This window comes from Protopterus annectens, chromosome 5.part0 (genome assembly GCF_019279795.1).
Source record: "Protopterus annectens isolate FY-2018-M chromosome 5.part0, PAN1.0, whole genome shotgun sequence".
NCBI lineage: Eukaryota > Metazoa > Chordata > Ceratodontiformes > Protopteridae > Protopterus > Protopterus annectens.
This window is the reverse complement of record NC_056735.1, coordinates 165,855,179-165,882,157: the sequence shown is the minus strand read 5'-3', so window position 1 is coordinate 165,882,157 and position 26,979 is coordinate 165,855,179.

The following is a 26,979-nucleotide window of genomic DNA, read 5'->3' as shown; positions in this document are numbered from 1 at the left end:
TTGAACTTTTACTATAGTTTAAGGCATCAGAATATTCAGAAATATTTATGGAAAAAATGTAGTAATGAATGATTAAGGCACAAATATGGCAGTCATATACAGTTTTGCCATAACTGTGAATTAAACTACAAAACGTTTGCCCAGCAGGGTTTAAAATGCTAACAGGTAGCTTTTACAAGTAATTCTACTTGTAGAAATAGAAGTTCAGAATAATGCAAAAACACAATTTTCCCACAGCTGCTAATTAAAATACAAGACTAAGGTCCCAGAACAAACTAAAATGCAATCGGTGAGTTTAAGGCAGCAGACTAGTCATAAATTAACCAGTAGCACTGCGTATGGAAAAAATGCAGTAATAAATCCTTAAGGTACAAATCTGGTAGGAGTGTGCATTTCTGCCAAAAGTGAATTTAATTGCAAGACTTTGGCCCAGCAGGGTTTAAACTATAAACAGTGAGTTTTTACAGGTAATTCTACTTTTAGAAATAGAAGTGCAGAATAATGCAGAAACACAATTTTCCCAAAACTGCTAATTAAAATACAGGAGTACAATCCCAGAACAAACTAAAAAAATGCATCAGACCAGAACAAAGCAGAAAAGTACAAAGCAGTGTCACCACACAGGTCACAAGTGAACTTAAATACTTAAGTATTTATTGAAATACTTAAAATAATTTAAATCACTTTCAATTTTGAAAAGCTAGTTACTCACAGTTCCACACCTCTCCAAGTCTTGGATAAAGACTCTGAATACTGCAAACATTCAGAATACTGAATGCTGTTTACTTATTTACTGTGAAAGCTTTAGATTCTGAATTTTTCATCAAAAGTCATACGTGATATATCTCCAGATGTCTTTATTAATACAATTATCCTCCTTATAGAGACTCTGATATCAGAAATAGTTAACCTATTATCATCTGCAAATAAAGCTGTTTTCTCAGTTCATATTCACTCACTGTTTTGATACCTTTCATATTATTGGTTTGTCTTACTAGCTGAGCAAAAGGTTCTATCACTAAGGCAAATAAAAAGGGAAATAACAGGCAACCTTTATGGGCCAACAGAACTACCTTTGAAAAGAATGTTTGCTCATATGATCATTCACTTTTTTTACATCACCATACGTATTCACTCATATGAGTTTGCTCTTCTGCACTACACTCATATACATATATATATATATATATATATATATATATGCACACACACATACACACACACACACACACACACACACACACACACATATAGATTTAGGTATGTAATATATATAAATATATATATATATATATATATATATATATGTATTAGTGTGCATATGTGTGTATGTGTAAACCACATTAGCAAAAACACTCAAAGCTGACTTCCTAAATATCGACTACATACAGTCAAAAATATGAAAGTTGACACTGCACTATGCATGTGCAGAACAGAAGCCTAAGGGCATACAGTTTCAAACTTTTAAAAACAAAACATTGTTTTTTTGCAGGGGGTAAGCCCCCCTGCACCGCCAATATGGGGCTGTGCCTCCACACCCCCTGCTAATTATATATACTAACTCTTCAATCATGCAATCCCAGGGAAAGGAAATACTCCTCTTTCCGGAAATTGTCAGTTTCATACACCTGTCAATCAGCAGCCTAGTTGACCATATGCAGATAACTAGACATCATTTGACATTTCACCTATAGAAATGTGTGTGTGTGTGTGTGTGTGTATGTGTGTGTGTGTGTGTGTGTGTGTGTGTGTGTGTGTGTGTGTGTGTGTGTGTGTGTGTGTGTGTATATATATATATGTGTGTGTGTTTATATATATATATATATATATATATATATATATATATATATATGTGTGTGTGTGTGGATCTCCTACACATTACCGAATCGCCACTTACCCGAAACCCACATGAATGAGCCGAGAACACCGACAGCAACAAAACAGACTGCTTGGAACACCAACTCGGAACTAATGGTAAATAAGCCATTGGCCAACCAGGAAGAACAGTAAACCGGAACAAAAGACAACACACTCACGTGGGGGGCTTTGCCCCCCACACACACCCTAACTAATTATTCCAACTCTAAGATTGCACTGCAGTGGAGGTAAGGGGCAAAGGTCACCCTGCTAGCCGAGCAGTTACTTACTGTTAGTTCCGAGTTGGTATTCCAAGCAGTCGGGTTTTTGTTGCTGTCAGTGTTCTCAGCTTGTTCATGTGGGTTTTGGGTCAGTGGCGATTCAGTGTGTAGGGGACCCATATATATATATATATATATATATATATATATATATATATATATATATATATATATATATATATATATATATATATATATATATATATATATATATATATATATACATATATATATACATATATATATATATATATATATATATATATATATATATATATATATATATATACAGAAAAAAGCATTCTCCAAGGATAAGCAAAAACTGTATAAACCAACACACCTTCTGGAACCAGACCTGATACCAGAAGAAGAGTCCAAAATTAAATTCTTCCGTTTATTCACAGCCACAAAATGAGTCAAGCACTTTCTACCACCACACTACAGGACTTTAAATAAAACAGTTAACATCCAGTCACAAAGTGCTTTTATCCTTGAATTAATTAACAGCAGTTAAGTACTTAAATAATATAATTATGCAATAAAAGTGTTCATGAACTTTAAAAAATTCAGATAGTCATTCTAAAATTACAATGTATTAGTTGTTACCATTCTAAATGAAAATAATTATTAATGAATATTAAATAATTATTAATATGAATACAAAACAAACATATATTGTTCAAAAACTTTCTATAAAAACTTTCACATTTCATAGTTTAGTCAATACCAAGAAAGGAGGGGGGGGTATCCATATTCATCAAGGACACCCACACCTCAAGACTGGTGGCAACGCACGATGCCTCGGAGACCATCCAGGTGCAATTAACCATAGGCAAGACTGCTCTGCAAATTGTAGCATGTTACAGGCCACCCTCACAAACTCAGGAACCTCACATGGCCTTCCTGAAAACACTAGAGGGGATAAATGTATCACCAAACACCATCATACTAGGTGACTTCAATTACCCTAATATAGACTGGAAACACTACTCAAGCCCAAACACCCTAGCCCAAAATTTCCTGGAATTCATAAACTCAAATGCCATGGAACAACTAGTCACCATCCCCACAAGAGGAGATAACATACTTGATCTCATCATCACGAACATGGGAGCACAATGTTCAACACCGAAGTATACCCCTCACTGGTGAGATCAGATCACAAACTAATCTCGCTGGAGGTCCTCATCCCACCCCCACCTGAAATAAAAAAGACCACAGTAAAGAACTTCTCAAAAGCCGACTTCACACTTCTAAAGACTAGTGTGGTCTCCTTTAAGGCCCCCGAGCCAGCGGAAAACAGTACTCAAGCCGCTGAATCACTTACAAACACCTTCTACCAGCACCTGCAGGACTGCATGGATAAGGCAATCCCAAACAAAACAAAGACTCTTAGTACCAAAGGCAAGCGTCCAGTCTGGTGGACCCCAGCCATAAACAAACTCTACAATAAAAGGAGGAAGCTACTACAAGATAGAGCAAAATCCTTAAAAGGTAAGACACCCTTGATCACTATAAGTAAAAAACTAAGAGCTCTCATAAAATCATCCAAAGCAAATTTCGAGAGAAAAATAGCTAAAGACTCAAAAGACAATCATAAGGCCTTCTTTAGCTATGTTAGAAACCTAGGAGGAAACTCCCAGATATGCTCAGAACTAGTTCAAAATGATGTGAAGATTACTGATCCTACAGACATTGCCAACATACTGGCTGACAGGTTCAGTGCAAACTTCTCCCCTCCCCAAAGGAGAGATATCTATACCAAACGATTGCAGCCCCCAAACATCTCCAGCCCAAGTGAGAACTGCTCTCTCCAAAGCAAAAAACACAGCATCCATGGGACCTGATGGTGTCCCCGGCTGTGTGCTCCACGAACTCAATGAGGAATTAAACCCACAGCTAGGACAGCTGTTTAATCAAAGTCTTACCTCTGGATACGTACCCAGGGAGTGGCGCACTGCAACTGTGGTCCCAGTCCACAAAGGCGGTGCCTCCACCGACCCTGGAAATTACCGGCCCATTAGCTTGACAAGCCTTATCTGCAAAGCCATGGAGAGGATCATAATGGACCTCATAAATAAAGACATAGGGAATTTGCAGACTTTGGATCCAACCCAGTTTGGCTTTGTCAAAGGCAGATCATGCCTTTTAAACTTGGTCGACTTCTTCGAAACAGTCACCAAAGCCATTGACGAGGGAAAGGCAGTCCATACAGCCTACCTCGATCTGGCTAAGGCCTTCGATACAATACCCCACTCGGGTATCATTGAAAAACTCATCAGCTTAAATGTTAACCCATACATCACAAGATGGGTTGCAAACTGGCTGAGTGACAGAACCCACAGGGTCAGAGTTGCTGGCGCCATGTCAGACTCAAAGCCTGTCACAAGTGGTGTCCCACAGGGCTCAGTCCTGGGCCCACTCTTGTTTGGCATCTACTTTTCCGAAGTACAAGCAAACACAGGAGGGTTATGGCTGACAAAGTTTGCAGATGACTGCAAACTGGGCGCCATAGTAGAAAACACATCTGACACAGATATCCTTCAGAAGGGTCTCACAGAAATGGATAACTGGTGCCAGAGCCACGGCCTGAAGTTAAATGCCAAAAGATGCATAGTCATACCCTTTGGGAAAAACAAGGTTACCCCTAGCTACCAAATAGGTGGCAATCCACTGAGCACAGAAGAAGTTATCAGGGACCTGGGGACCCAGGTTGATAGTAGTCTGTCATTCGACACCCATGTAGCTAAAGTGGTTAGGAAGACCTTCTACATTGCCCACCTTATCATGAAGGGATTCTCATCTAGATCAAGGGAGGTCATAGTCTCCCTTTACTCATCACTCATCAGACCAATGATTGAGTACAATGCCCCATTCGGGATGTATCTGACCCGACACTTGCAGCAGCTGGAGAGGCCACAAAAGTTCCTCACCAAAAGGATAAAGGGTCTCAAAAATCTGTCCTATGCTGCCCGACTGAAAGAACTCCAGCTCTATTCAGTCGCCACCGCTTGCTCAGAGGTGACCTTTGCCTAACATACAAGGCCATGTCAAACCCAGATTTGATGAATATGCTTCACCTCAAAAATCTAGATCCATCAGAGCCACAAGGCGGGAGACTTAAACCTCGACACGGCTATTAATAGGACGTGCTGGAGGGATAGATTCATCACCCAAAGACTCCCTATGCTGTGGAACAAAATCCCAGTACATGTGAGGCAGAGCACCTCGCTGGCCTTGTTCAAGAGAAATCTTGACCAATGGATGGGAGATCGCAGATATACCCCAGGGATTACCTCAGTGTCACTGCTCGACAGAGGCACAGCAAAATAATGGGTATAGTTCCACATACTAAAGGGGTGGCGTAAGCCACAAAACGATGGGCTAGGCTTGTAAATGCCCTCGGGCAGATAGCCTAGTATGAACCTATGAACCTATGAACCTAAGTATAGGGTCAAGGAAAACATCACAAAAGGATAAAATGGTGCTAAAATGAACTTATAACCAATTAGAAAGCACCACAGTCGAGCTGGATATAGGCAACAGTTTATTCAGTTCCAAATACCGAACACAAAGTGAAAAAGATCCACACTTAACGCTGTAAAAGTACAAGTCACTTTGTGTTCGGTGTTTGGAACTGAATAAACTGTTGCCTATATCCAGCTCGACTGTGGTGCTTTCTACTTGGTTACAAGGAAAACATGGTCATTCAGACCTGGAGGGCGGGTGGCATTTAACAAAATCTGCCATCTATACTCACTTCTATATATGTTATTTGACCAGTCCCCCACCAATATCTTTCTTAATAATTTCCAAGATACTAAAACGAAATCCTTGCCTAACCCCACAAGAGAGTGTGCGCATTGTTAGTATTATGTGTCTCAATAGCATATAAATGTTCATACATTCTTTTACGTAGGGATCTCTCTGTTTTCCCCATGTAGAACATGTAAGAGTCTTGACAAATAACTATATATACTAACCCACTGCTATCACAGTACCCTAACTAACTGTTCCAACTCCAATTTCACTCACGAAGTAGAAAACACTCTAACACCAAAATAAAGGCTGTCTTCCAAAATCAGAGTGTTCGTTTCAGCAATAATCACATCCGAAGTTCCAAAATCAGAACTCTTTATTAACTAACAGTAAACAAGTGCAAAAAAGAAAACTGGATTTAGTGCTTTCATCTCCATACTGGAGACCTCATCAGAATCAGTTAACAGCACTTTTATCATTCCTTTTATACAAAATCAGAGGAAACAATTGAAAGCAATTAAAATGTGTTGAAGTGTCAATCAAATAAAATAAAACATAAAACATAACAAACTCATTGGCTGGCCATATTGATTAAAATTCTCATGACAACATTAACGGTATATACTTCCTGTATAAAAAACCGAAAAGAAGAAATTATAAAAATGCATATATAAAAAGTATTTTGAATATTAACTAATATTGAGTAGTAATTAATCTAAGTATTAGACATTTCAATACTTAAAAAACACGTTTTTAATGTGCAACGTCGAAAAGTTATTTATATAAGGGTGACATAACTGCTTTCTTCCATGTTATAGCAAGTGCTTTTTACACATACCTCCTCGTTTTCATATGCCATATACATAAAATGTTAAATAATCCCTAAATACATAAAAAATACTTCTTTCAGATATGTCATATGTAGTGTATAATACTGTCGTTCTGCTAATTCTGTTTGTACTTTTTACAAGTTAGTTTACAGATACAAGTGAACAACATCAAAAAAGCAACATCAAAAACAACATCGGAGGAACAGCATCAAATGAGCAACATCTAGTAAAAAACATCACCTAAACACTATCAATATAACCTACTAAAATATGAAAAAACTACAGGGCAAAGGGATTATCCAAATATCAAATATATATATAATGTATACAAAATGTATAAATAAATTGGATATGTATAATAAATGTATAATAGATATAGAAGAATGTAAAAATAAATATAAATATAAATATATAAATATAAATATATATCTATAAATAAATATATATATATATAAATATATAAAATGTATAAAATATGAATTGTACAAAGACCTTGTGTATTGATATGTGAATGTTATTAAATAACGATAATAAATAATAATAACAAATATTTTTTAAAAATATTATAAATTGTAAGAATCAAAGACAAAATGTATATGTATATATATATATATATATACATATATATATATATATATATATATATATATATATAAATATATATACACAGACACACATGTTGTTAAAAACTCATAAAAACTAGGAATAGAATTATAAAGTGTACCCTCATGGGAATATAAGATATAAACAACCTTAGGTCTTGTGTCTTTTTGGATCTTCTGATAATATTTTAAGGGCTGGTGTAATAGAAACGTGGTCATTCAAACCCTTGCCACTACAGGCGTCCAACTTCAACTGCCAAATCATTTCCCTGTATTCTAATTTGGTCTCCCAAAATGTTCCACTTCCTCAAAAACCCAAAACTTGAAATTTGCTTCTTGACATATAAGTGAGTGTCTATAAAGAGCATTGTTTTCGTTTTTTCGGTTAATATCCCTAATATGTTCATAAATTCTCTTTCTTAAATGTCGTTCAGTTTTGCCAATGTAATATCCCCAACAAAATTTGCAGTATGCCAAATATACAACCCCCTTAGTATAGCAACTACTATATTTTCTTGCCCTCAGTATCATCCTCAGACTTGGAACTTTGAGTTCCTTTTCTCCTGCTATAAAGGGGCATTGTGGACATCTGCCACATCTAAAAGTGCCCTTTTTGTTGGAAACTGTTTCTCCTCCCTCTTGATGCTTCTTTTTCTCTAAAATGTTCTTCAAATTTTCATTCCTCCTGTAGCTATATGTCAACTCATTTTGAAAAACAGAGATTCTAGTAGGCATTGTTTTGAACATTTCCCATGTTTCATTAATACATTTTTTTAAGCCATCCGATGTCCTTATAATATATGAGTGTCAAATATGGTAATATTTTCTTCTTGTCTACCTTTTTTATGATTTGGTTATCGTCACCCCCAACTCCATTGATGTTGTTCTGTTTAATTAGTAAGGGTACATAGGAGGTACCCCATCTGTCAATCACATATTCTTTGATAGACTGTGTTAATTCTAAAGGGTAGCCTCTCTGAAGGAACATACTTTGTACCATATCCACTTCTCTAAGGAAGTCTTCCCTATCTGATGTCATTCTGGCTACTCTAATCATCTGTCCCTTCACTACATTCCTTTTTAGTTGATTTGGGTGGTCACTATCAAAGTGTAAATATGCATTGGAATGGTGTTCTTTCCTATAAATAGTAGATTTATAAGTTTTATTTTTGTGATTCGTTTGTAATTTAATATCTAAATAGTGTATTTCATGTAAATTAATTTCATATGTAAATCTTAGAAAAGTGGTACTGTTGTTAATGAATTTTATAAATGTATCTATAAATTCATCAGGGCCTTCCCATAAAATAAATATGTCATCCAAAAAACGGTAATAGCTTTTAATAAAAATAGAAAATTCAGATTTGAATAAATAGTGACTTTCCCAATATAACATAATGATATTTGCATATATAGGGGTAGATGCATAATTGTTCCAACTCCAATTTCACACAACAGTGGAGGTAAGGGGCAAAGTTCACCATGCTGGCCGAGCAATTACTTACTGTTAGTTCCATGTTGGTGTTCCAAGCAGTCGGGGTTTTGTTGATGTCGGTGTTCTCGGCTCGTTCATGTGGGTTTTGGGTAAGTGGTGATTCAGTGATGTGTAGGGGACCCATATATATATATATATATATATATATATATATATATATATACACATTTGATTAATAATATAATCTCATGTTAACTGAATAAAATGTCTCCTCAGTATCAAAGCTAATGAAAGCAGTTTTAACGCTACTGGAATTTAAAATTTCTAATAATGTTTACATACTTAGCTAATCCTTTTTCCCTTTTTGAACCTTAGAGTTTGCAAATTGTAACTTTGCTTGAACATCTAGTAGTTTCTTCTCACATTGTTTGATTTTATTTTTACACCATGTTAACTCTTTCAAATAAATATGTCTTCAAAGAATGACTGAAGTCAATCAAAAGAGAATTAAGGGAAGTTTTTCTACAATTCATCAAATAAGGATATACCACTGAGTGGGAAATATCAGATCATTAACCCTGAATGTGATCCTTCAAGTAATGAATGCAATAATATTTCTGTAACTGCTGAGAATTAGCAGTAAAATCTTCATTTCTACCATAGACAAGTGAAGAAACTATATGGGAGACCTCATGTTTATCCATCACGCTCCACTCATCCAAAGACGCATGTACACACACACACACACACACACACACACACACACACACACACACACACACACACACACACACTAATAATTAAATGGCATTCTTTCCATTAAGTTGCAGCAATAAAAAAAAAACTGCTGGACCCTTCCACTGAGGCATACAGAAAAACAAAATTGTCATGAGCACATGACTAACTACAACCACACTTAAAAAAAAAGTGAGAGACACACACACACACACACACACACACACACAGATACACACACACATTTTTCTTTATCTGTCTGTATTCACTCACTCATTAGTGTTCTAATTCAGTTCAGTGTAAAAATAAGGGTATGAATATTTCAGCCATTTTAGTGAAAAGAAAAGCAACGCCTATCAGCGAAAATAGTTACAAAGCAGTATAAAGTCTGTAAAATGGCAAGAATCCATTAAAAAGAGCAACCCGAAAATTATAGCTAAAGGAAAGAAAACAGAACAAAAAGGGAGGAATTGTAAATTCAAGGGAAATGGACAAAAAGTTGAAATAAATACAGAAGGATTTTAGGGGTATAGACAAAAAACTGATGCAAGAAGTGAAAGAAAGGAAGAGTAGAATGTAAACAGAGACCAGAACTGATAAATGTGAAGGTAGTTTGGAGGAGTGAATAGGACAGGACAGGGAAAGTTGTGGCAGGTAATAAAACAAAGTAAACAAAATAGGATGATTTAAAATTAGATGAAATAGAAGTCCACTTGGTTTACAAATACACCCTTCCACCACCCAACACACATAGATCAGAGCATGTACAGCTAGCTTCATATGCAGTGTGGTTGTTCGAACTTAGGGTTGCCACCTTTTCAAATGCCCAAAGTGGGACATTCTTGGTACAAACATCAGATTTTGCAAGCCAAAACCTACCCACGGCCAGTACAAATGACAGAACTTCACTTCTTAGCCTAAATAAAAGCTTATTCTTGTAACATTTTAGTTGCTTATTCTGTTTCTTATACCATTTAGGTGTTTCAGATACAGAATAACTGTTCTTTGCAACTATTACATAAAATATAGGAAATAATGTTGCCCTAAAATCTCAGGACATTTATCATTTTTACAATTTTTTTGCAGGACACAGTTGCCCAAAGAGGGACTGTCCCTCGTAAAGTGGAACAGGTAGTAACCCTATTTGAACTGCATTTATTTTTCAGACTTTCAGAGCCCACCAATTCTGGCTTTATACTTGTGATAGTGAGCCCACCTCAAGTTGTGTATTTGATTTATCTGGCGGGTAAACTAGCTAAAGTAAATGTGAGTTTAGAGGAAGGAGGAGGAAGTTATGGAATAGCAGTTTGTTTTTGCTTATCATGTCTAGTTTGTAGAAGAAAGCAACTTAGCTGAATGTTTCATTTATTGTAGAAACATCAAACAGGGTGCAGAACCACTTACTGAAGAACATTACTTGTCTAAATGTACACATGACTGATGCCTTATCAAGGCACTTTTCTAAAGTGAAGACATCACAGACTTTCCTAACATATAGATGAAATCTGAAAACTCAACAACATTCAAAAACGGAAAGATGAACAAATATTTCCTCTACAGGCAACATATTTATTAACTCATCCTCAAGAAAACGCCACCTACTTATAATTCTTGCAATGTTCAAAAAACACCCAGTAACCACACTTGCTGTATTTGGAAAAAAGCACTATGACCTGACATGGACAAGAGTTCTCTACATCCCTGTGCAGTGAGTGATACGTCCTGCATCCCCTAATTATTGCAATCAACTCTGAAAGTGAGGCATCTTGGGAGAAATGTTGTTGTCACATTGTAGATTGCTGTCCTGCAAAAGTCTGGTGTTCATTAAACAGTAACTGCAGCTATGAACTGCCATTAAGCAATTAGAACATTGGTAAGCGCTGCTGACATTTCCATTGTCAGTAACAGTGCTGGCAACAAAGTAACTCACAAAGTAAATACATAGTGAATAAGAAAAACCATGCGCAGTAGTGCAAGCTAGCAATAAAGCCTGACAGGGTGTGTGTTAATGTGCAGAGTCAGGCCTCTACACCCCTGGGCAGACATTAATTACACATTAACACACACCCTGGAGGGCATTATTGCACTTAGAGAATGGGCTCTCTGTAAAATTGTTGTGTTTTACTTATTTATATATTGTTTATTACTATATTATTTTTTAAATATTTTTGATGTAAAATAGGTCCTCCGCCTAATGTTTCAAAGTTGCTGTAGTTTATGTAAATGGTGTTGGAGGAAGCATTTTACATCTAAAATATATCATTTTTTAAAAATCTGGATATTTGCTTTATTTTTTGATCCCTTACTGCTAAAATGGTTTCTTGCCAGTCATTGGGGACTGAAGTCATTAACTATTGGCATACGTTTGACTTTCAGACTTTATTTCCTTCAGAAAATTCATGTTACCACAAAGCCTATTATTTAACTTGCTTTTTAATTTTTTTTAAGTACAGCATTTAAAATCTGTTCCTGTTTTGGAACCTTTGTTCCCCCTTTATTTCAGGCTTTATCCAGATTTATTGAGATAAACGGTTAAGATGCATGCATCTGTTTTTTGAATTGTTGGTAATGGGTGATCCCATGTGATATAAACATCATCATTCTCTATAATGCTTTGTGGTTCATAATTCCAATGCTTCTCAGCTACTTCTATATTATAATGTTTGCACAATCTGCAATGCAACAGTCTTGCCACGTTATTGTGCCTTTCAGAGTACAGGCCCTCTGCTATGAGTGTATTACACCCAGTCACAAGGTATACAACTATTTCCATTTCTTTTTTACAGAACCTACATTTGTCTATTTTTCTCACATGCTCAGTGGACTTTGTAAACTAGAATGCACATATTCCACTGTCCTGGTCTGTCATTATCAACCTTTCATCCTCTGATTTCAATTTACCTCTCATTAACTATTCCTGCATGAAATCCTGATCAACATGAGATTCTTCCAGGAGATCTCTATACTTGTTACTATATTTATTTATTTATTTTCTTGTACAAGTGGAAGATGTAACTAGAGAGCATGTGTGTTTTAGAGCTGTGCTTCACAGCTTATAACGCAGATATTCTTTGGAGCCGATTCATTCAGTGTGACCCTATTTTTGTGTTGTTGCTTATATAGAGTCCAGGTTGCATATTAAAGTTTTTAACCATCATCTGTTTCTCAATGTCTGTCTAAGATATAATAGTTTCACTTCTAAGAAGCATGGCTTCTGGAAAGTATTTTTTCCATAATGTTGGCAGTAATCAATCATGGGTATTTATGGGTTTGTGATTTGTGTGAGCAACTTTGAATACTTCAATGTGTGGCAACTTGGCCATCAGAGATAATGATTATAACAGAGTGGTGGAGGTTGGGTATACATCTCCACTGTCCCTGATTTTCACTTAAAAATTTGTTCTGTCCTTCACAACCCCTGGTAAATTGGGTAATTTGGAGAGAAAATGTGGTGAATTACACTTAACAAATAATGAAAACAATTAAGAGCTACAGACTTTTTTGTTTCAGAAAATGCATGTTTCACGTTCTCTTCTGTCAGCTCCTCGTGTTAATAGTTCTAATATTGTAAAAATTGTCAACAAACTAAAAACCAAATGAATAAAACCAAAATAGAGACAAGGCAACAAGCAGTGAGGTTACTGAAAAACAACAAAATTTAACAAAGATTAAGCACTTTTGTCTGGTATATAACATCAGAGTTCTTCAGAATCTGATAGATTCCAATTAGCACACAATAAAATAGCCCTCTAAAAAGTCACATAATTAAATAACAATATTAAAAATTAGATGCAAATAAATAAAATCACCTCCATTTATCCACGTATAACAATATTATATAAAAGCATATAAATATTTTATTGAAATATCAAAAACAAACATGACAATCCTATATGCTTACACATAAAATGATCATAACTTTAAAATACTAGAAATAGTGACATTTTCGTTCAGTGCAGTGAACATTAATCCATTAAGTTTTATTTGCCATTTTAACTCTCTAGACTTTATAAGTTCTTCCCATGGACCTCCCCTGACACAACTAAGAATAACTGCAATACCATAAAAACTGAAACGATGTGTTGGAAACTGCACAATATGTTTGGCAGAGCGTCATTCTTATTCTTATTTTTTATATCCAAGTTGTGTTCATAAATGTGGTCCCTAAGCCGTCTCCTTGTTTTTCCTGTATAAAATCATTTACATTTGGTACACAAAGCTGCATAAACTAAACCAACAGTATTACAATTGACATGATAGTTCGCCCTCACTAGGATATTATTTATCCTGATAAATTCCTTCTCTAAAATATATTTACACAGTGCACAAAAAATCACATTTAAATGTCTCAACTCTTTTATTAGTTCTCGCAGTAAGTAGACTATTGGACTTATCAAAATATTGTTACTCTTCTTTCCTTAAAGCTTTTTTGATTGTCGCATAGCACTTAGTACTGTTGTTTCACAGTACTTGGTTCTCCAGCTCACTTCTCATCTGGGGAACCTACTGTGGAGAGCTTGCAAATTCTGCCTGTGCATAGGTATCTGTCAGGTGCTCCAGTTTATTTGTACATCTTAAAACATGCTCTAGATGAACTGATCCTCCTCTCAATTGCGTATACTTAAGCATATCTGTATGTGTGTAAAGTGTAAGTATTTGTGTGTGAACATTCTATGATAAAATTAGTAACAATGTATCTCTCCTAACCTCTCTAACAAAAATTAAGGTCCACAGTTGATTTTCAACAATTATCAAGCAATAAAAGACAGAGAAAATGCCAAGAAAGCAGTGTCATTAATACTAGCAAACATGTATGGTATGTCCTCTGCATATTCTTGTATTTGTAGAAATTGCCACTATGTTGTGCATAACTAGCTATTCTAATGCATGCATCCAGCAAGGTAGGGGTTTCCCCATGATGAAATGTATAGCAGGTGCTTCACAGATTTCCCAGATTCTGCAAAGTACAATGCAGCCACTTCCCCTTAACCAAACAAAGCTCCAGGCTGCTACATTGTAGGGAATGTAACAATTTCTTAATAAGAACAAGTAAGCTTAGGGCTCTGGAAAATGTTAATAAATTATTAGAATATTGCTTTTTTGTCACTCTGCCCCAGTATCTTTGAAAGATTAGTGCTGTTGTGGCCTTACTGGTGTCACAGAACTAGAACTGTTGTTCCTACATTTATAAATGGCATCAAGTAGAACTGTGATAATGGCATTATTTCTGTAGCTGTATTTTCACGGTTTTGCAGCTGCATTTTTAATTATCCAAAGCTTTGTTTTGTATCTAAAACCTAAGATATTTACATTACAGTTCACATTATATTTCATTACTGAAGTAATATAAGGACTGAAAACTCATAATGCAAATTTAGATAGCAAAGTCTATGACTATATTCTCTGTGTGTGTGCGTGTGTGCATGTGTGCGTGTGTGCGTGTGCGTGTGTGCGTGTGCGTGTGTGTGTGTGTGTGTGTGTGTAATGTTTTCTTTTAATAAAACTTAGAAGCCAACATTTATTGTCTCCAGCATGCTAGGACATGTAAAACAAAGCAGAATCATGGATTCTATGGCTTTGGTCTATTTCAGACTATAGTCCTTACAGCTCAGTGTATACTTTCTATTGTGACTTCAGAAATAGACAAGCTATATTCACTAAACACAAAATTCACTATGTAAACTGTACAGTGGGCTATTAAGGCTATGGCCAGAAAAATACTGAGACCATAGAGTCCATGCTATACAACAATTACAACTGCTGTTCGCCACTGTTTAGTTTAAGTATCGCATTGCCCAGATACCACACAGAAGCCAGTTGCCTGCTAATCCCTCTGTCCCTCTTTCCTGTAAACATACAGCTTCACAGATCTCAGACCATATGTGTGAACAGCATCCTCAAAGGCCATGCATTCAGATGAAAGTATGTATCCCATTCACACTTGGAATGGGTTGAAGAAAGTCATTAGCTTCATTTATAATTTTGAAAAGAAATTTCCCCGGAATTATTCTTAATGCAGTTCCCATTAACAGTATATGCAATCCATATCATATAGATGCTTCTTTTATCATAGTAAATAGTAAAAAAAGATAAAAATGTTTTTTCAGGTTACTAAATGCTCCTCTGGACATTTGCCTGCCCAGCTGTCAGCATCTTTTGGCACCTCTTGCAACATGTGATCTACAAAAATGCATTTGTCCACACAGGGCTACCACTCGGCTCCTCGAGTGTACGTAAATGGCTATTTCAGGCACTCCACAGCTTAGTGTGCTAAAGACAGCAAGATTTTCTTGTTTTTATTGCAAATGGACCTTGAGAAGAGTCTTCTGGGAGCACTCAATTATCTTTAGCAAAAGGTTGATGCCTGGTTGCCAGGATGGTGAGTGAAGCCACTGGCATCATCCATTGTAATGATCAGTCCCAGCATCATTACAGTGAACTGAGGCAGCACCACCCTGACCTGGGCTGGCAGTGGGACACAGAGGTTATGGAGACTGAAAGGCAGACAGACACTTACACATTTTTTCAGTAGTGATCTCTGTTTTACTGTTTTGCATGAGTACTTAGGAGAGCATACTTTGTTTTCCAATAGCACAAAATCATGAGTTTAACACAGCTGGATGTTGCAGAAGGTGAAAGCAACTCACTCAACAGTGGTGTGTGTGTGTGTGTGTGTGTGTGTGTGTGTGTGTGTGTGTGTGTGTGTGTGTGTGTGTGTGTGTGTGTGTGTGTGTGTGTGTGTGTGTGTGTGTGTGTGTGTGTGTGTGTGTGTGTGTGTGTGTGTGTGTGTGTGTGTGTGTGTGTGTGTGTGTGTGTGTGTGTGTGTGTGTGTGTGTGTGTGTGTGTGTGTGTGTGTGTGTGTATGTGGCATCTATGCCATGCCACTGTACAGCTGTGGCTGTGTTTCTAGCATATGTGTGTAATCATTTTTCCCCATTGCAAGTGCCTTCTGCAGGTCCAGTTGCAGAGGAGAAAGAGGTGAGACCACACTAACCTCCATTTGTGTCAGCCAATGCCTTTGGTGGTGGGTCACAGAGGTCACCAGAATTGCCTCTCAACAGGATTAGATGTCATTGATGCACTCTATGACCACTTCTCAGGAGGGCAGTAAAGGCTTCCTTTCGAAAGCGGTCTGCTCAGTTGTGGAGGCTGCTGGCCACCAAGGTTTGGGAGCAGCTGTTTGTCTGCTTTAGCAATGTGGAGCTCCTTTAACTCCTTCTAGCATGACACTTAGAGTCACGTAACGGCAGGACCAAACCACTGGGATAGCAAGTGAGCAACCAGCCCACAACATCAGCCACCGAGGCAACGGATGCTTGGGTTTGTTGTCCTCTGGGCTAATCTGACATCCAAAATGCCAAGATCCTGCCTGCCTTATCCCAGTTCTGGCATGCACCCTCCCTTATGTATCATTTACTATTCTTTGGTCATTGCCCAACTTTCCCTACTACATGCCGATCTCCTTCTCTCCCTCACTGCCTTCACCACCTACTCTTATTTTCCATATATGAAAATGGTACAGTTTCCTTTGAAAGAAGAAAATAATTACCCTTTTACTTCTTCCTCATTTTTCATACCTTGTGGTTGCCTTTGCATGTTTTCCATCTGCTCGCTGTTCTCCCTTTTCCTTCCCTCCTATTGCCTTCCCATTTATATAGTGAACAGAGTTAGCACTTTGCTGGGTGCACCCACGGTGGTCTAACTGATGCCTGCTGTGCTGGCAATCTTCTACGTGATGAGTGTGAGATGTGCTGCATTATGCACATGAGTGTGTGTGATTTGGCCTCACTAGTGCTGCATTATGCACATGAGTGTGCATGATTTGGCCTCACTAGTGCTGCATCATGCACATGAGTGTGCGTGATTTGGCCTCACTAGTGCTGCATTATGCACATGAGTGTGCGTGATTTGGCCTCACTAGTGCTGCATTATGCACATGAGTGTGCGTGATTTGGCCTCACTAGTGCTGCATCATGCACATGAGTGTGCGTGATTTGGCCTCACTAGTGCTGCATCATGCACATGAGTGTGCGTGATTTGGCCTCACTAGTGCTGCATCATGCACATGAGTGTGCGTGATTTGGCCTCACTAGTGCTGCATCATGCACATGAGTGTGCGTGATTTGGCCTCACTAGTGCTGCATCATGCACATGAGTGTGCGTGATTTGGCCTCACTAGTGCTGCATCATGCACATGAGTGTGCATGATTTGGCCTCACTAGCCTGCCTTCACTATGATGTGCATCACATTAATCAGCTTCCCTACTGCAGTTCTGCTCCAGCCATGGAGCAGCCTGATGTTGCTTCTGCTTTTATCACTACGCTTATCTTTAATTATGTGGTCCTTCTCCAGGACTAGCTATGCAGCTCATTTTGCAGCACCCCCCCCCCACACCCCTACCCTTCAGATATTAGCTTGTTTGTGCATCCTGCCCTGTCTGTTTTATTACTGAGTAAATCATTGTTAAGATGTTCATCTCATTTCTATTACTAAATGTCTGAATCAACAAAGCTTAAAATGTTGCTTTTATTTTAATTTTAGGCAAATAAACCGAATATTACTATATCTTTTTAAGGTAAACATGGCATCTACATTTCTGTTCACCTTTTGCAAACATTTAACATAAATGTATGTATTTACTAATTAATTGTGTTAATTTTGTTCCTGCAAGTCTAGTAACTACCTATGAACCTGTTTGCTGAGTACAGCAGGCAGCAGCTGTCTGGTTTTGAGACTGACCATAATGTATCAGAAAACAGCAAGTAAATACATAGGAAATATAGTTTAATGTACCAAAATACTGGGTACTATTCTGAAAGATAACTGTATGTAATAGTGGTAATGCTGAAGGACAGAAATTCATGATGTATTAGCCAGTTCTGGTAGAGTACAGAGATAAAATCTTGAGTGCAGTCTAAATGACCTGCATTTTATCAGTGGCTCACGTGCTGGACAGGGATAATAGAGCAGGACAATAATGTCCATCTGGGGCAGGGCAGGAAGAAGCAATACTAATACGACCACAATCCCTCTGATAGAGGACAGTGACACAATCACGCATCCTATGGGCAGGGTGTTGGTTCACCAACCCACTACCTGCTGGTCATAACAAGTGTATACAAGCATACAGTCAAAAGGGGAAGCCATTACAGGCCTCTGAAGTGGTGTGAGTACCATGTCCCCCTGTTCAGTGGTGTGGCTAGGGCCTTCATAAATATCTTCATAACCAGGATACCAGTGAAAGCCCAAAATACCTTCCTGGCTGTCTGTATGAGGCCCCTAGATGGCTCTTTCCCTTCTACATCTGCTGGATGATACCCTCATTATGAGGGAGAGAATGGGTTCCACTCTATGGGGGGGCAGGCTTGCTGGTCATCTGGCATGGAGAAACAAATGACCTGGAATAAAATGTCAAAGGGCAGTGTGGAAGTCACTTAACACTCTAAAACAACCTTTATTGTAAGCACTTTCGTCCAGGATACTTTCACTGAACTTTATCAGACACAATGAATAAAACAAACAGATTTTTTAAAAATACCCTCTCTTAAATCATGTGATTAAAAAATACTTTTGTGATTGGCCCAAGCTCAAATTACTTCATCATAAGCAGGAAATATATTGCATAAAGGACAAACAAATGTAGAAACACATATATACCTAGTCTAAAACTCAGTTCAGTTAAAGTATCCTGGATGAAAGCACTTACAATAAATGTTGTTTTGGAGTGTTAAGTGACTTCCATGCTGCCCTTTGTGGTTTTTCCTAGTCTTTTTCGTGGTTTTGGTCGACTTTAGTGTTTTTTTGCTGGAATAAAATGTGTTAAGATATTATACAGACAGTATTACAGAAAAGAGACTCAGCATTTATTATGGAAAGCAACACTGATCATGTATGTCAGGAGCTATAGGAAAATTAAAGCTAGATACAGTCAAGACTTACAAGGTGACAAACACAAGAGTGAATTAGAAGACTACATGGTACTTAACCCAGTCTCCTATTATGAGCACCATACAAGGACCTGAAACTCAAGTATTGTTACAGTGGTCAAAGCAGGGAGGCTACAGACATTGCAGTCTGACAACGGACAAAACAGCTGCATGGAAGAAACCGTTCAAGATTTCCCACAAAAACATTTTTGTTACCAAATAAAATGAGCCTACTGTTTTCTTTCAGTAAAAATAAACGCTAGAAGTTCACAAACAGCATGTTTACTCATAATGATATGTCTTTGTTTAGACTAAATTTTTCATACAGTGCATAAATTCAGTTTGCGTGCCTATGAAAGTGTATTTTTATTCATAAAGGCATAAAAACTGCATTGTCAGCTTGAGACAGGCTGACTGTAGTTTCTTCGGAAATGTGGGTTACTGGATTCCAAACTTTCCTTCTACCAAAGTGTGCTGATAAACAGAGAAATGACCTTTAACTCAGTCAGGAAAGAGACAAATAACTATTAATAAAAGCTGTGGTAAAATCCAACATGGATTACATTCAAGTCGGAACGGATTAGGCACATAATAGTAACTAAAAAAGCTCATAAAGAAGCATTCTTAACAAATATTCATGTTAATTAAACCCCAGCATCTATTTGTCTTGTCAGTGAAAAAATGCAAGACTTTGCATTTGAGAGTATCACCTATAATAAAAGCACACAGAATACAACAACACTGAAAAAGAATGAAAGTGTTTCTTGGCCTTACATCTAACAAAGCAACGTGAGAGCTCAAAACGCAAGACGAGGCTATATTACAGGACACTGAAGGGATTTTATTACTTATTTAACACATAGCTGTTACAGCTTTGTTGGCATTCTGTTCACTAAACCAAAATAACAAAAAGCACATTTGTTTAAAGACTACAGCAAAGAAAACTGTGTTAACAATAAGTTTGCTTCAAACTTTGAAATATCCTGTGGATGATGGAATACTATATGAAATCCATAGAACACATATAAGGCTTATGGTGTTCCCTGATGAGATAAATGTTTCAGAAAATAATGGAAGGGCTTAAAACACCAGATTCAAGAAATATGTTCACGTGTATAATATGTTTCCACAAAAAATAATATCAGCTGTGGTTTCCAGTGCATCATTTCATCACTGAACAATGCCCTTTAGTTTTCATAGGATCTGTAGCAGGCAGAAAACAGGTCGTTGCATCCAGGAGAATCATCAAAACCTGCCTGCTTTCTTACTGAGTATCTCCTTTTCAGACAACACATGGAATTTTTTTAGCATTATTGTCAGGCACAAAGGGTAAAACACATACCTCTGTAGACAAAAAAAAAATCCAGCTTCGCAACATAATTATAATATGCCAGGAATGGCTAAACATACTTCTAACTCACAGATACTGAGTCGCGTAAACCTTCTAATGACACTACTATTCTATGTCTAAATCTGATTCTTTCTTCCTCCTGAAACCTCCTGCTAGTAGGTACAAGTGAGTTCTACAGTATTAAATGGCATATCTTACCTTGAAATAAACAGAGCAGAAAAGAGATGTTACTTACACTGGTACAAAGCAGAACCTGTGGTCTGGACAGGATATATGATGTCCACTATTAGCTAGTAAACTTAGAAGTTTAGATAAAATTGCATCAGTAGCTCAGCGGGTTGTTTATTTCCTTATAATGCCAGACAATCAGAATACTATGGATTATATCCCTATATGTGTCGCTTGTGTTTATATTCCAGTGCTGAGTAACACTGCAGAACAGAATAACAGGGTGGTGCATTTCTGATGTGCCACTCTTCAGATGAGATGTTAAACTGAGGTCCCATCTGTCTCTTTGGTAAATCAGTGAAATATTAAAGATTATATGACACTTGTTCAAAGAAAAACAACAGTACTTTCCCACTGTCCTGACCAAATTGACTCTAAACCATAGATTGTATAAGTAATATCCCAGAATACCTCTCTGAAAGGACCAGAACATAAACTAGGTTTGCTCAGTTAAAATGCAAATTTAAAACTTAATAGAGAAAATAATTCATCAGTAGCAAAGTGGGGCAATTTGAAGGGGAAATATCTTACTACACGCCACATTGCTTGAATATATGCAATGCATCCGAGAAAGCATAAAACATTACATTGCAGAGATAAATAAAGGCAAAAATATTCTGTACTTCCCAGCTCTGTGGCATAGAGGGATAAAGACTTGAATATGACACAGGTGATTCAGCTCTGGATGCTAATTTGGGTGCCAGAATATCCATGTGGGCGGGATGGAATCGAGCAATCAATGACAGATCAGGCATCCTGGCAGAAAAAGTGGTGATTTTTAGCAAGCAAATCCCAACCATACAAAAGGATGTTTGCATGGCAGCAAAAAAGTCACACTGAAGAGTTGAGCCTGGCATATCAAGTTAGTAAAGGTAGCCTTCATTGACCTTCCACTTATAAACATGATGTATTCTTACTATTGTGCAAGAAGCCAAGAATTCCAGATAGAAGATACTCAAAAACATTAAGTGACAAATTAGAGGAAAGAAAAATACTTATACAAAAAAATGTCAAAAGTTCAAATACAAATTTGTGTCCATTAATTCAACAAATCCATAAAAAACATTATGTAGACGAAGAAACTATGGGCTGTCTGGAAAAAGAAGTGAAAGCGGCCATAGTGTGAAAGTATAAAAAGTGAAACCCAGAGAATTTGACAGGTATAAAAAAGAAATCTGGACATCAGAATGAAAAAGAGATCTGATATGGACATACCTCTCAACCTCTTAGTACAAGAAATCTGGACTAAGCTAAAAATAATGGGGGACAAAGGCCCAAAAATAGGGGCAATTTTTAAATACTGCACTTATAATCTTAGAAAGTCACTGGAATAAAAGGTTTTGTGTTAGCAATTATTTCCTGAAGGATATGAAGTCTGAAACTCAAATTGTTTGTATCTTTTGGCTTTTCCCGGTTAGGAATCGCCACAGCGGAACTCCGGTCCGCTAATGATTGGCAGTTGATTTTTACGTACCGGCTTGCCAGGCCTGATGCACAACCTTCAATGAAGGTACGCCCATTCACACATGTCTCCACGCAGAAGACGCTCTAGCTGAGAATCGAACCTGATAGCGTCTTACTGTGAGGCGACAAAGCTACCGCAGCACCACCACCGCGAGGAAGTCTGAAACTCAAATGATTATCATTATTTTGTGACTTCAAGCCTCAATGGTTTTACCATAAAACCATACATTTTATGAAGAGCAGACCAAAAAGACGAGGCAAAAATCTTGACAGTTGAGAGAGGTATGAGTATAAAGCAATATTTATGCAAAGAAGAAAGTCAAATTAATCAATATGAAAAAGCATCACCAAAGATATTTGAAGAGAAATACAGGCAAAGGTACCTGGATATGGAAACCTTCACAATTCACAAGGAAGGAAAAGGGGGGGGGGGGTTAAGAAAAGAGGATTAGTAATGGAAAACTTAAATAAATAGAAACTAAACTTATGGATTACCTGCAAAGTGAAGGACTAACTCAGCTGATGTCACAACATGATGGAACAATGCGTCCCCAAATTAAGGAGATACAGGTGGAACAGACATCATCTGATCACTTGCCACATGATGATGCTCTGGAGTCTTTGACAGGAAGCCAGTGCCAAAGTTCAGCTGGAGCTGCACAGCAAGGGAAGGAGCAGAAAATCATTGCAACTCTGACAAAGGCAATGTTGTGAAGTGATGGGCCAATGAGTTCCCATATGAAGGAGAAGCTGATGATACAGGATGTAGCTGAATGGGTTATGTCACAGGATGACATTCTGGAGCTTGTATAGAATGCCTACATGAAATAGCAAAGAATGTACCTCGGTTTAGAAGAAAATGATCTAAGGAAAGTGTTTCTTGATTTAATAGATATTATTAGATATATTAAGATCAATGAAAGAAATTGATTACAGAAAGTAAATAAGACCAAAAATGTTAGAAGGCTGAAAAAACAGATGAACACAGGAATCAAGACTATTAACAGTAATTCATGTGACATAACGAAAGTAAGCAGATACATTATTTTGCAGCTAAACTAATAACAGATAAAGTGTTACCACAAAAATATAGAGCGATATGGGAAAGAAACGAAATGCCATCATGGAAGCACCAAATAGAGAGAAATATAAATCGATTATGACAAGAAGTGTCACTGTTAGTAGAATATAGAAAAGGGAACAGATGAACAAAAATGATTAGAAAGATAGACGTTATAAAAGCAATGTACCGTTTCAGAACCGACTAGGATTTATCATACACTATTGCAAATAATAAACTAAAAATATCAGCACAGGCAGAAAATCTTAAAAGATGTGCAGATAAATATAAAGAAAAAGTACAACATAAGTAATTCATTGATGACCCAAAAGAGTTTTATAAAGAACTGGGAAATAAAGAAAAAATAAATAGACACATTTTGGAAAAATGTTATTAAGACCATGTGGAACACAACAAAGATACTGAATGTATCGGAAAAATTTAAAAGAAACAGTAAGGAGTTTAATGGTACAGGATATGAAATGAGATGAAATAACAGCCAGAGAAACTGAAACAAAGTTAAGAAAAGCTCCTAACTGGAAGACCTCGAGGCCCAGGTGCAGTACCTAGCTTCTGGCTAAATGTATTAACATCTTTACACAAAGATTTAGTCCTGAGTAAGAACTGCTTATATATGGATCCCAAACAGACACCCACCTGTTTAGAAACAGGAAAAATGATAATCCTCCTTAACAGTGAACCTGTAAGCCCCCTTAAAAATGATAAACTGCCTTCCAATGAGATACAAACCATATACTGGAATTGATGGAGACAGAGTTTATGGTCATTTTGAAGAAACCTCAATCATTGCTATGGAACAAAAGGATAATAAAAGAAAGTCAGGTGGAACAAAAGATCGTTTATTGCTAAATAAAGCCATAATAGAGAATTGTAAAAAGGGGAAGCATCCAAGTATGACATGGATAGATTACAAAAAAACATTTGACAGCATCCCACATTCATGAGTAAAGGAGTGCTTACAGATGCATAACATACAGCCTACACTTTGACTTCCAAGATGGATACATATTGATCAACAGCCTAACGTCAGCTCTCCCAATGTGAAAACGGAAACTGAGAAAAAGGAGTGCCATTGAAAAATTCAGTTACTGGCCAGTAAACACACTGCCTAGATGCCAGCATAGAAGAAATTTGGAAAACCTGAAAGAAAATCAACAAGAAAACGTGAAGAGAAAGGTGCGCGCGTGTGCGTGTGTGTGTGTGTGTGTGTGTGTGTGTGTGTGTGTGTGTGTGTGTGTGTGTGTGTGTGTGTGTGTGTGTGTGTGTGTGTGAGCAGAGAGAAGGTGTATGTGTGTGTGTGTGTGTGTGTGTGTGTGTGTGTGTGTGTGTGTGTGTGTGTGTGTGTGTGTGTGTGTGTGTGTGTGTGTGTGTGTGTGCGTGTGTGTGTTTGTGAGCAGATAGAAGGTGTGTGTGTGTGTGTGTGTGTGTGTGTGTGTGTGTGTGTGTGTGTGTGTGTGTGTGTGTGTGTGTGTGTGTGTTTAACATAACTCTCAGCTGTCCAGATTTAGCCTAATATATTTGGTCTGTTCCTCATTAAATTTGTGGTTTTCTGGCAAATCACAAAGGAGTGAAGTCACTTAATGATATATATATATATATATATATATATATATATATATATATATATATATATACATATATATATATGTGTGTGAGTTTTATACTTCATATCCTTCAGAAAAGACATGGTAACACACTGTCATTCTAGAAATTTTCTAAGTTAAAAAGAGCAATATTTAAAATCCATTCCTATTTTGGGCTACTGTATCTCCATTATTTAAAGCTTTGTCCTGATTTCTTGCACTAAGAGGGTGACAGGAATGCATACCTCTCAGTTGTCCAGATTTTTGGAGAGTGCCTTGAGTTTTGCCTCATATTTTTAGTCTATTCGTTGTTCCTCAAAATTTATAGTTTTCTGGAAAATCACTGAGGATTGAAATAACTAAATAATGTCATACCTTTGAGTTTTATGCTTAATTTCCCCTCATAAAATGCATACCAAGACAAATGCTGTTATTCTAGAAACTTTCTAAGTCTATAAGGGCACTATTTAAAATCTGTCCCTATATTTGGTCCTTTGACCCCCCCCCCCAATCCATTATTTTAGGCTTTGTCCAGATTTCGTGTCCTGAGAAGTCAAGAGGTATGGAGGTATGGTATGTAATGCCCTAGTTAGTGGGGAGGGCAGGTTAGTCAATTAACTTGATCAGGCTTGACCCTGTAACTTGGTTACAGGAGACAAGATCCTGAATCCCCTACACCAACTACCAGACTGCTGATGGAATTGTGAGTTTGAGTTTCACTACATTTTTGGAATTATGAGTTTTAGTGTATTTTGAAGGGATTATGAGTTTCATTTCATTTTCATGGAACTGTAAGTTTCAAGGGAAGATAAGTTTACTGTTTCTCATGTTAAGTCTGTTTTCAATGTGCAATTGTTTTGTTTATGAAACTGCAGCCACTGTTTGTGCTGTAGAATTTGAAAGCAGTGTTAGTAGCATAATTGCCTTTGGTGCAGAAGGCTGTGGATTCTACCCCACATGATGTAGATGGAGTGCTGGTATTGCAGTGCCCTTTCGATTGCTGATTATTTGGTGCATTTTAAGGGGGGATAGGGGTTCTACACTCCTGAGTGTGTCCTCCTTTGTATGAGATGCCTAGAAAAATATGAATTTGTTGTCGGTTTGTCAGTCATTCACCATTGCAATATTACCAGCTTACCATTTTTTTAATCTGACATAGGTCATTAATTCTTCAAGGGCAGCAGGCACTGAATTTGTAAATGAAACTTTGAAAATGTGATGTTGTTTGCCAATAGCAACCACTTCATTAATTACAGATCTCTTTAATGTGGAATTATTCAGATGATTGTTACTTCTGCAGAGATTGGATTTATTGAGTGATATTGGTGTATTGTAATGACAAAAGTTTAAGTGGCATTTTAAGGTTGAAATTTTGTAAATGGGCAGTTTTGTCATTATTGGTTCATACATTTTGTTTCATTGCTTACTACAAGAATGTTCAAAACAACAAATTTAAAACACATCTTAACAAGTGATACTGTATTATACCAGGAATATAATTTAATGTAATTAGGAAGGTGAATCAAAGAACACATACGTGTATGCCTGGCTCTAGAAATGTGTGCAAGGAACATATGGTTTGAAAACAGCACAAAAGTAAACTTAATCCTCCACTGGCCAGATGCACTTTCTTTGAATGTGGGTTTTCATGCCATTTCAATGATTGTGAATCTCAAGGCCAGAGAAGTTTACTGCTCATGCTAAGTCTGTTTATACTGTGAGACTGTATTGCTTGTTTAGCAAATAGCTATTAGTGTTTGTGCTGTTTTATCTCAATCTGTGTAATCATTGTGAAGTAAGTAAGAAAACAGTATGAACACTGACAGGTTTGAACAGTGTTTATGGT